The sequence below is a fragment of the Zea mays genome, chromosome 7 (assembly GCF_902167145.1).
Source record: "Zea mays cultivar B73 chromosome 7, Zm-B73-REFERENCE-NAM-5.0, whole genome shotgun sequence".
NCBI classification, from domain to species: domain Eukaryota; kingdom Viridiplantae; phylum Streptophyta; class Magnoliopsida; order Poales; family Poaceae; genus Zea; species Zea mays.
In genome coordinates this window covers 5,445,197-5,457,213 of record NC_050102.1, presented here as the reverse complement: position 1 = coordinate 5,457,213, position 12,017 = coordinate 5,445,197, and positions in this window count along the sequence as shown.

Here is a 12,017-nt window from a genome sequence, read left to right as displayed (position 1 = left end):
CTGGAGGGCGCCGCGGTCCGACGGGCCGAGAGCTCCGCCTCCCGAAGGCAGGGGTACCCCTCGGAACATCGCGCCGCGACTTCCCGATTCATGCGGGAAGCCTCGGTCCACACCGGGCGCACGCGCAACACAGCGCCTGCGGCCCCGGGTCGCCTCGGCAACGAGCACCATCACCGCGATCGTCGGGCCCACCTCGACGAGAAGGTGCGCCGAGGCTACCACCCCAGGCGTGGGGGACGCTACGACAACGGGGAGGATCGGAGTCCCTCGCCCGAACCACCCGGTCCGCAGGCTTTCAGCCGCGCCATACGACGGGCGCCGTTCCCGACCCGGTTCCGACCCCCGACTACTATCACAAAGTACTCGGGGGAGACGAGACCGGAACTGTGGCTCGCAGACTACCGGCTGGCCTGCCAACTGGGTGGAACGGACGATGACAACCTCATCATCCGCAACCTCCCCCTGTTTCTCTCCGACACCGCTCGCGCTTGGTTGGAGCACCTGCCTCCGGGGCAGATCTCCAACTGGGACGACCTGGTCCAAGCCTTCGCCGGCAATTTCCAGGGCACGTACGTGCGCCCTGGAAACTCCTGGGACCTCCGAAGCTGCCGACAGCAGCCGGGAGAGTCTCTCCGGGACTACATCCGGCGATTCTCGAAGCAGCGCACCGAGCTGCCCAACATCACCGATTCAGATGTCATCGGCGCGTTCCTCGCCGGCACCACTTGCCGCGACCTGGTCAGCAAGCTGGGTCGAAAGACCCCCACCAGGGCGAGCGAGCTGATGGACATCGCCACCAAGTTCGCCTCTGGCCAGGAGGCGGTTGAGGCTATCTTCCGGAAGGACAAGCAGCCCCAGGGCCGCCCACCGGAAGACGTCCCCGAGGCGTCAACTCAGCGCGGCGCCAAGAAGAAGGGCAAGAAGAAGTCGCAAGCGAAACGCGACGCCGCCGACGCGGACCTTGTCGCCGCCGTCGAGTACAAGAACCCTCGGAAACCCCCCGGAGGTGCCAACCTCTTCGACAAGATGCTCAAGGAGCCGTGCCCCTATCACCAGGGGCCCGTCAAGCACACCCTTGAGGAGTGCGCTATGCTTCGGCGCCACTTCCACAGGGTCGGGCCACCCGCGGAGGGTGGCAGGGCTCGCGACGACGACAAGAAGGAAGATCACCAGGCAGGAGAGTTCCCCGAGGTCCTCGACTGCTTCATGATCTACGGTGGGCAAGCGGCGAACGCCTCGGCTCGCAACCGCAAGCAGGAGCGTCGGGAGGTCTGTTCGGTGAAGGTGGCGGCGCCAGTCTACCTAGACTGGTCCGACAAGCCCATCACCTTCGACCAAGCCGACCACCCCGACCACGTGCCGAGCCCGGGGAAATACCCGCTCGTCGTCGACCCCGTCATCGGCAACGTCAGGCTCACCAAGGTCCTCATGGACGGAGGCAGCAGCCTCAACATCATCTACGCCGAGACCCTCGGGCTCCTGCGTGTTGATCTATCCTCGGTCCGGGCAGGCGCTGCGCCTTTCCACGGGATCATCCCCAGGAAGCGCGTCCAGCCCCTCGGACGACTCGACCTTCCTGTCTGCTTCGGAACACCCTCCAACTTCCGAAGGGAGACCCTCACGTTCGAGGTGGTTGGGTTCCAAGGAACCTACCACACAGTATTGGGGAGGTCATGCTACGCGAAGTTCATGGCCGTTCCCAACTACACCTACCTCAAGCTCAAGATGCCGGGCCCCAACGGGGTCATCACCGTCGGCCCCACGTACAAACACGTGTTCGAATGCGACGTGGAGTGCGTGGAGTACGCTGAGGCCCTCGCCAAATCCGAGGCCCTCATCGCCGACCTGGAGAGCCTCTCTAAGGAGGTGCCAGACGTGAAGCGTCACGCCGGCAACTTCGAGCTAGCGGAGACGGTTAAGTCCGTCCCCCTCGACCCCAGCAGCGACGCCTCCAAGCAGATCCGGATCGGCTCCGAGCTCGATCCCAAATAGGAAGCAGTGCTCGTCGACTTTCTCCGCGCGAACGCCGACGTTTTCGCGTGGAGTCCCTCGAACATGCCCGGCATATCGAGGGATGTCGCTAAGCACTCACTGGATATTTGAGCTGGAGTCCGACTAGGGCTGGACAAAAAACTCGTGGCTCGGTAACTCGCTCGACTCGACTCATTAGTGACTCGACTCGACTCGGTTCGTTTAAAACGAGTCACGAGTTGAGCTAACAATTTAACTCGGTTCTTAACGAGCCAAACTCGAGCTGGCTCGTGAGTTACTCGCGAGCCAAACGAGTTGTGCAAATCTGCAAGGTCCCAGACTCCCAGCCCAGTCACACTCACACGGCCCACACAGCCACACTCACACGGCGTTCAGCACTTCAGCCCAACCAGGCAGCCATACAAACGTGAAACGGCCCACCCAATTAGCTTGTGCGGCGTGCGCCCAGGCCAGGCCCCAGTGCTTCTTCCACCGACGGCGCCCGTGCAGCTGAGCGTGGGCGCTTCCGCGCTTGTGCTTCTCCCTGCCCTCTCGCCTCTCGGTCTCTCCCTCTCCCTCCCTCTCTCTCCCCAGTCTCCCTGCCCTCCCTGCCCATATAGTCAATTTGGTTGTGAATGATGGGTTGCAACCAATTGATTCATTGATAAGTGATCTTAGAAACACAGTGAAGTACTTTAAGAGGTCTCCAACCCGTATGTACAAGTTTGTAGAAGTTTGCAACCAATATTCTGTTAAAGTAGGACAAGGGTTGTGCCTTGATGTTAAAACAAGGTGGGGTTCAACATACAAAATGCTAGATTCTTGCCTTGACTATAAGGAGGCCTTTGGTTACTATTCTGAAATAGACAACAGCTACGAATGGAAACCTTCAGACTCCCAATGGCTTTTGTATGACAAAATCAAACCAATATTGGGAACAATGGCAGAAGCAACTACTGCCTTTTCAGCATCAACTTATCCCACTGCCAATGTATTTTACCCCTATATAATTAAAGTCAAGATTGCATTGAAACTGGCACAACAGTCAGGTGATGCATACATGATGAGTATGGCTGATGCAATGTTGAACAAGTTTGATAAATATTGGGAAGTGAGAAACAATGTCATGGTTATTGCTACAATCCTTGACCCTAGGTTCAAAATGAGATACATTAGATGGTGTTTTGGTCAGATTTATGACTCCTTAAGAGCTCAAAAAGAAATAGATGCCATTGATAAAGAATTGGAAAGGTTGTACAAGAAGTATGAGGTCATATACCGACGCAAGATTAGTGAACATAGCCCAAGTAATGCCCAATCAGCCTCTTCCTCAAAGGATACAAGCAACTCCTTAGCTTCTGTTGTTCCTAGTGGATTCCAAACTTTCTTAGAGTCAAGTGCTACAGAAAGCTCCAAATCTGAGTTGCTCATTTATCTAGATGAATCAAATGTGTCCATAGATGAGAAACACTTTGATCTGCTTAACTATTGGAAGGTGAATAGTCATAGATTTCCTGTGGTATCTTCTATGGCAAAGAGGTTCTTGGCTGTTCCAGCTAGCAGTGTGTCATCAGAATCCACTTTTAGCACTGGGGGTAGGATCCTTGATGATTATAGGAGTTCATTGAAGCCAGCAACAGTTCAGGCTTTGGTGTGTGCTTCTAGTTGGATACGCGGGTCTCGAAGTTCACCTATTCTTGTAACTGTAAGTGTATGGTGGCAATACTTGTAACTTCTAAGTGTTTACTTGGCATTTCAGTATCTGAATATGTGACACTCACTTTGTACATATTTTGTAGGGAGAAGGTGATGATGGTGACATCGAGTCCGTGGAATTTCCAAAGTGTGTGGTTGCAAGTAACTGTAAGTGTTGCTGATTTGTATTGTATGAGTTATATACTTATATCATTATATGACATGTAGATATAGTCATGTTTGTAGAAAAACATGGTGTTGTCCCTGATTTATAAGTGGTTCTGATTTATGTGTTGCTGATTGAGAGCACCTAGAGGGGGGGGGGTGAATAGGTGATCCTGTAAAAACTTAACTTATAGCCACAAAAACTTGTTAAGGGTTAGTACAATAATTGCCAAGTGGCTAAGGAGGAGATCTTGCACAATACGACAATCACAAAGAATTCAACACATAGTAGACACGGTGATTTATCCCGTGGTTCGGCCAAGTACAAAACTTGCCTACTCCACGTTGTGGCGTCCCAACGGACGAGGGTTGCAATCAACCCCTCTCAAGCGGTCCAAAGACCCACTTGAATACCACAGTATTTTGCCTTGCTTATCTTTATCCCACTTGCGAGGAATCTCCACAGATTGGAGTCCCTCGCCCTTACACTTAAGATTCACAAAAAGCACGGAGTAAGGGAGGGAAGCAACACACACAAATCCACAGCGAAATGCGCACACACACGGCCAAGAATCGAGCTCAAAGACTATCTCACAGTTTCTCACAAGAACAGAGCTCGAATCACTTAGAATCACAAACGGATGCGCAAAGACTTAGTGTGGATGATCAAGAATGCTCAAGAGTTGCTTGGTTTTTTCCTCCATGCGCCTAGGGGTCCCTTTTATAGCCCCAAGGCAGCTAGGAGCCGTTGAGAGCAAATCTGGAAGGCTGATCTTGCCTTCTGTCGTCGGGCGCACCGGACAGTCCGGTGCACACCGGACACTGTCCGGTGCCCGATTTCCTTCCTTAAACAGCGCAGTCGACCGTTGCTGATCTGGGAGCCGTTGGCGCACCGGACATGTCCGGTGCACACCGGACAGTCCGGTGCCCCCTTCCGACCGTTGGCTTGGCCACGTGTCGCGCGCAGAATCCGCGGCCGACCGTTGGCCCTAGTCGACCGTTGGCTCACCGGACAGTCCGGTGCACACCGGACAGTCCGGTGAATTTTAGCCGTACGCCGTCGGCGAATTCCCGAGAGCGGCCTGTTCGGCCGAGGCAGCCTGGCGCACCGGACAGTCCGGTGCCCCATACCGAAACAGCCTCTTGGCTGTACACAGCCAAGTCTTCTCTTCTCTTCTTCTTTCTGTTTCTAACACTTAGACAAATATATTAGTACACAAAACCAATGTACTAAGACTTAGAAACATACCTTTGCTCTAGCTTTTCACTTTGTTCATCCGTGGGCATTGATTCACATTTAAGCACTTGTGTTGACACTCAATCACCAAAATACTTAGAAATGGCCCAAGGGCACATTTCCCTTTCAATCTCCCCCTTTTTGGTGATTTATGCCAACACAACATAAAGCAACTAGAACAAGTGCAAAATAACTTCAAATAACACTCAAATTGTTTTTGATTCAATTTTGGCATATATGGATCATCCTTTGCCACCACTTGGTTTGTTTTTGCAAATCAAACTCAAATCTCTATCTCTATGTCAAACACACATGTTGAGGCATAAAGAGAGTCATTCCAAAGAAATTTGACCACGGATTTCAAAAACTCCCCCTTTTTCCCATAATCAACATTTTTCCCAACAAGAAGCCAACTTTTGACAAAAGAGACAATACAAGAGTTTTGACAAACCAAAAGCTCTATTATACTTTTTCAATATTTCTCAAGTGGTAGCTGATCCATTTATTGCTTTAGCCTTTATTTTCTCCCCCTTTGGCATCAAGCACCAAAACGGGATCAATCTTGGCCCTGGAACCCCATTGCCTCACCAAAATTTTCAATTAAGAGCAAATGGCAATAAAAGTTCATGAGATGAACTTGGAAGTAATTACCCTCTCATCGGAGTGCAGTGGAAGTCTTTCATGGTCCAAGTCCACCTTTTCCCTTTCAATTCTCCTTCGAGACTAGATTAAGCAAACTCAAGCATATGGTTAGTCTCAAAGGGTCAAGTTGTAACACATCTCCCCCTAAACATGTGCATCACTTTGCAATGGACTTGTGAGGTCCAGGGAGTGGTTGTACAACTTGAGCACCACAATAAGCAACAAAATGCAGAATGAACATGATCAAGGGCATAAACACATGTATGCTACAACTCAATCCAAGTTCCGCGAATCTAAGACATTTAGCTCACTACGCAGCCTGCAAAAGGTCTTCTCATCTAGAGGCTTGGTAAAGATATCGGCTAGCTGGTTCTCGGTGCTAACATGAAACACTTCGATATCTCCCTTTTGCTGGTGGTCTCTCAAAAAGTGATGCCGGATGTCTATGTGCTTTGTGCGGCTGTGTTCAACAGGATTTTCCGCCATGCAGATAGCACTCTCATTATCACATAGGAGTGGGACTTTGCTCAGATTGTAGCCAAAGTCCCTGAGGGTTTGCCTCATCCAAAGTAGTTGCGCGCAACACTGTCCTGCGGCAACATACTCGGCCTCAGCGGTGGATAGGGCAACGGAGGTTTGTTTCTTAGAATTCCAAGACACCAGGGACCTTCCTAAGAATTGGCACGTCCCTGATGTACTCTTCCTATCGACCTTACATCCAGCATAGTCGGAGTCTGAGTATCCAACCAAGTCAAAAGTAGACCCCTTTGGATACCAGAGCCCGAAGCAAGGCGTAGCAACTAAATATCTAAGAATTCGCTTCACCGCCACTAAGTGACATTCCTTAGGATCGGATTGAAATCTAGCACACATGCATACGCTAAGCATAATATCCGGTCTACTAGCACATAAATAAAGTAAAGACCCTATCATTGACCGGTATGCTTTTTGATCAACGGACTTACCTCCTTTGTTGAGGTCTGTGTGTCCGTCGGTTCCCATCGGCGTCTTTGCGGGCTTGGCGTCCTTCATCCCAAACCTCTTTAGCAGATCTTGCGTGTACTTCGTTTGGGAGATGAAGGTGCCGTCCTTGAGTTGCTTCACTTGGAACCCAAGGAAGTAGTTCAACTCGCCCATCATCGACATCTCGAATTTCTGCGTCATCACCCTGCTAAAATCTTCACAAGACTTTTGGTTAGTTGAACCAAATATTATGTCGTCGACATAAATTTGGCACACAAACAAATCACCATCACATGTCTTTGTAAAAAGAGTTGGATCGGCTTTCCCAACCTTGAAAGCATTAACAATTAAGAAATCTCTAAGGCATTCATACCATGCTCTTGGGGCTTGCTTAAGTCCATAGAGCGCCTTAGAGAGCTTACACACATGGTCGGGGTACCGTTCATCCTCAAAGCCAGGGGGTTGCTCTACGTACACCTCCTCCTTGATTGGCCCATTGAGGAAAGCGCTCTTCACATCCATTTGGTACAACCTGACAGAATGGTGAGCGGCATATGCTAGCAAAATACGAATGGACTCTAGCCTAGCCACAGGAGCAAAAGTCTCCTCAAAGTCCAAACCTGCGACTTGGGCATAACCTTTTGCCACAAGTCGAGCCTTGTTCCTCGTCACCACCCCGTGCTCGTCCTGTTTGTTGCGGAACACCCACTTGGTTCCCACAACATTTTGCTTCGGACGAGGCACCAGTGTCCAAACTTCATTGCGCTTGAAGTTGTTGAGCTCCTCCTGCATGGCCAACACCCAGTCCGGATCTAGCAAGGCCTCCTCTACCCTGAAAGGCTCAATAGAAGAGACAAAGGAGTAATGCTCACAAAAATTAACTAATCGAGATCGAGTAGTTACTCCCTTGCTAATGTCACCCAGAATTTGGTCGACGGGATGATCCCTTTGAATCATCGCTCGAACTTGGGTTGGAGGTGCCGGTTGCGTTTCTTCCTCCATTGCATGAACATCTTGTGCTCCCCCTTGATCACACGCCTCCTGTTGATGAACCTGTTCATCGTCTTGAGTTGGGGGATGCACCGTTGTTGAGGAAGAAGGTTGATCACGTTCATCTTGTTCCTGTGGCCGTACTTCTCCAATCGCCATGGTTCGTATAGCGGCCGTCGGAACATCTTCTTCATCTACATCATCACAATCAACAACTTGCTCTCTTGGAGAGCCATTAGTCTCATCAAATACAACGTCGCTAGAGACTTCAACCAAACCCGATGATTTGTTGAAGACTCTATACGCCTTTGTATTTGAGTCATAACCTAACAAAAACCCTTCTACAGCTTTGGGAGCAAATTTAGAGTTTCTACCCTTCTTCACTAAGATGTAGCATTTACTTCCAAAAACACGAAAGTATGATACATTGGGTTTGTTACCGGTTAGTAACTCATATGACGTCTTCTTGAGGAGGCGGTGAAGGTAGACCCTGTTGATGGCGTGGCAAGCCGTGTTCACGGCTTCCGACCAAAATCGCTCGGGGGTCTTGAACTCTCCAAGCATAGTCCTCGCCATGTCGATTAGCGTCCTGTTCTTCCTCTCTGCCACACCATTTTGCTGTGGTGTGTAGGGAGCGGAGAACTCGTGCTTGATCCCTTCCTCCTCAAGGAACTCCTCCACTTGAAGGTTCTTGAACTCGGACCCGTTGTCGCTCCTTATCTTCTTCACCTTGAGCTCAAACTCATTTTGAGCTCTCCTGAGGAAGCGCTTGAGGGTCCCTTGGGTTTCAGACTTATCCTGCAAAAAGAACACCCAAGTGAAGCGGGAAAAGTCATCAACAATAACTAGACCATACTTACTTCCCCCTATGCTCAGATAGGCGACGGGTCCAAAAAGGTCCATATGCAGCATCTCCAAGGGTCTTGATGTCGTCATCACATTTTTGGTGTGATGAGAGCCTCCCACCTGTTTCCCTGCTTGACAAGCTGCACAAGGTCTATCTTTTTCGAATTGAACATTAGTTAGACCTATCACGTGTTCTCCCTTTAGAAGCTTGTGAAGGTTCTTCATCCCCACATGTGCTAAGCGGCGATGCCACAGCCAGCCCATGCTAGTCTTAGCTATTAAGCATGCATCTAGACCGGCCTCTTCTTTTGCAAAATCAACTAAATAAAGTTTGCCGTCTAATACACCCTTAAAAGCTAGTGAACCATCACTTCTTCTAAAGACAGACACATCTACATTTGTAAATAGACAGTTATATCCCATATTGCATAATTGACTCACAGATAGCAGATTATATCCAAGAGACTCAACTAAAAACACATTAGATATGGAGTGCTCATTAGAAATTGCAATTTTACCTAAACCTTTTACCTTGCCTTGATTCCCATCACCGAATATAATTGAATCTTGGGAATCTTTATTCTTGACGTAGGAGGTGAACATCTTCTTTTCCCCCGTCATATGGTTTGTGCATCCGCTGTCGATAATCCAGCTTGAACCCCCGGATGCATAAACCTGCAAGGCAAATTTAGGCTTGGGACTTAGGTACCCAACTCTTGTTGGGTCCTACAAGGTTAGTCACAATTTCCTTAGGGACCCAAATGCAAGTTTTATCACCTTTGCATTTTGCCCCTAACTTCCTAGCAATTACTTTTCTATCCTTTCTACAAATTGCAAAGGAAGCATTCAAAGCACAATAAATTGTAGAGGGTTCATTCACTACTTTTCTATGAACATTTGCAACATTTCTTTTAGGAACAACATTTCTCCTAGTAACATTTCTATCATACACATAAGAAGAACTAGGAGCAAACATGGCATGAGAATCATAGACATATGAATCAAAAGTATCATAACTTCTATTTACATTTCTAGTTTGTCTTCTATCATGATACAAAAAGGCATGGTTCCTTTTAGCACTAGTAGCCATAGGGGCCTTCCCTTTCTCCTTGGCGGGAATGGGAGCCTTATGGCTTGTTAAGTTCTTGGTTTCCCTCTTGAAGCCAAGTCCATCCTTAATTGAGGGGTGTCTACCAACCGTGTAGGCATCCCTAGCAAATTTTAGTTTTTCAAAATCACTTTTGCTAGTCTTAAGTTGAGCATTAAGACTAGCCACTTCATCATTTAGTTTTGAAATTGAAACTAAGTGTTCACTACAAGCATCAAAATCCTTACACCTAGTGCAAATTGTAATATTTTCAACACAAGAGTTACTTGCTACTTCTAGTTTAGCAGTTAAAACATTAATTTCACCTTTTAAAGAAGAAATGGTTTCATTACAAGTAGAAAGTTCACAAGAAAGTATTCCATTTCTTTTAACTTCTAGAGCAAGTGAATTTTGAGCACTAACAAATTTATCATGCTCTTCATATAAAAGGTCTTCTTGTTTCTCTAATATTCTATCCTTTTCATTTAAGGCATCAATCAGCTCATTAATCTTAGCTATCTTAGTTCTATCCAATCCCTTGAATAAACTAGAGTAATCAATTTCATCCTCACTAGATTCATCATCACTAGAAGAATCATAAGTATTAGCATTACGAGTGATTACCTTCTTTTCCCTTGCCATGAGGCAAGTGTGATGCTCGTTGGGGAAGAGAGCCGATTTGTTGAAGGCAGTGGCGGCGAGTCCCTCATTATCGGAGTCGGAGGAGGAGCAATCCGAATCCCACTCCTTGCCGAGATGCGCCTCGCCCTTGGCCTTCTTGTAATTCTTCTTCTTTTCCCTCTTGTTTCCCTGTTCCTGGTCACTGTCGTTATCGGGGCAGTTAGCGATAAAATGACCAATCTTACCGCACTTGAAGCATGAGCGCTTCCCTTTTGTCTTGTTCTTGCTTGGCTGCCCCTTGTGACCCTTCAGTACCGTCTTGAATCTTTTGATGATAAGAGCCATCTCTTCATTATTGAGCCCGGCCGCCTCAACTTGCGCCACCTTGCTAGGTAGCGACTCCTTGCTCCTTGTTGCCTTTAGAGCAATGGGTTGAGACTCGTGGAGTGGACCGTTCAACGCGTCGTCGACGTATCTTGCCTCCTTGATCATCATCCGCCCGCTCACGAATTTTCCAAGTACTTCTTCGGGCGTCATCATCGTGTACCTGGGATTCTCGCGAATATTGTTCACGAGATGAGGATCAAGAACGGTAAATGACCTGAGCATTAGGCGGACGACGTCGTGATCCGTCCAACGCGTGCTTCCGTAGCTCCTTATCTTGTTGATAAGGGTCTTGAGCCGGTTGTAAGTTTGAGTTGGCTCTTCTCCCCTTATCATGGTGAATCGTCCAAGCTCGCCCTCCACCAACTCCATCTTGGTGAGCATGGTGATGTCGTTCCCCTCGTGAGAGATCTTGAGGGTGTCCCATATCTGCTTGGCATTGTCCAAGCCGCTCACCTTATTGTACTCTTCCCTGCACAAAGATGCTAAGAGAACAGTAGTAGCTTGTGCATTTTTATGAATTTGTTCATTGATAAACATAGGGCTATCCGAGCTATCAAATTTCATTCCATTCTCTACAATCTCCCATATGCTTGGATGGAGAGAGAATAAATGACTACGCATTTTGTGACTCCAAAATCCGTAGTCCTCCCCATCAAAGTGTGGAGGTTTACCAAGAGGAATGGAAAGCAAATGCGAATTCGAACTATGTGGAATACGAGAATAATCAAATGAAAAGTTCGAATTGACCGTCTTCCTGTAGTCGTTGTCGTCGTCCTTTTGGGAAGAAGAGGATTCATCGCTGTCGTAGTAGACGATCTCCTTGATGCGTCTTGTCTTCTTCTTCTTCCCATCTTTTCGCTTGTGGCCCGAGCCCGAGTGGTTGGACTTGTCATCCCTTGGCTCGTTGACGAAAGACTCCTTCTCCTTGTCGTTGATCACAATTCCCTTCCCCTTAGGATCCATCTCTTCGGGCGGTTAGTCCCTTTCTTGAAGAGAACGGCTCCGATACCAATTGAGAGCACCTAGAGGGGGGGGTGAATAGGTGATCCTGTAAAAACTTAACTTATAGCCACAAAAACTTGTTAAGGGTTAGTACAATAATTGCCAAGTGGCTAAGGAGGAGATCTTGCACAATACGACAATCACAAAGAATTCAACACAGAGTAGACACGGTGATTTATCCCGTGGTTCGGCCAAGTACAAAACTTGCCTACTCCACGTTGTGGCGTCCCAACGGACGAGGGTTGCAATCAACCCCTCTCAAGCGGTCCAAAGACCCACTTGAATACCACAGTATTTTGCCTTGCTTATCTTTATCCCACTTGCGAGGAATCTCCACAGATTGGAGTCTCTCGCCCTTACACTTAAGATTCACAAAAAGCACGGAGTAAGGGAGGGAAGCAACACACACAA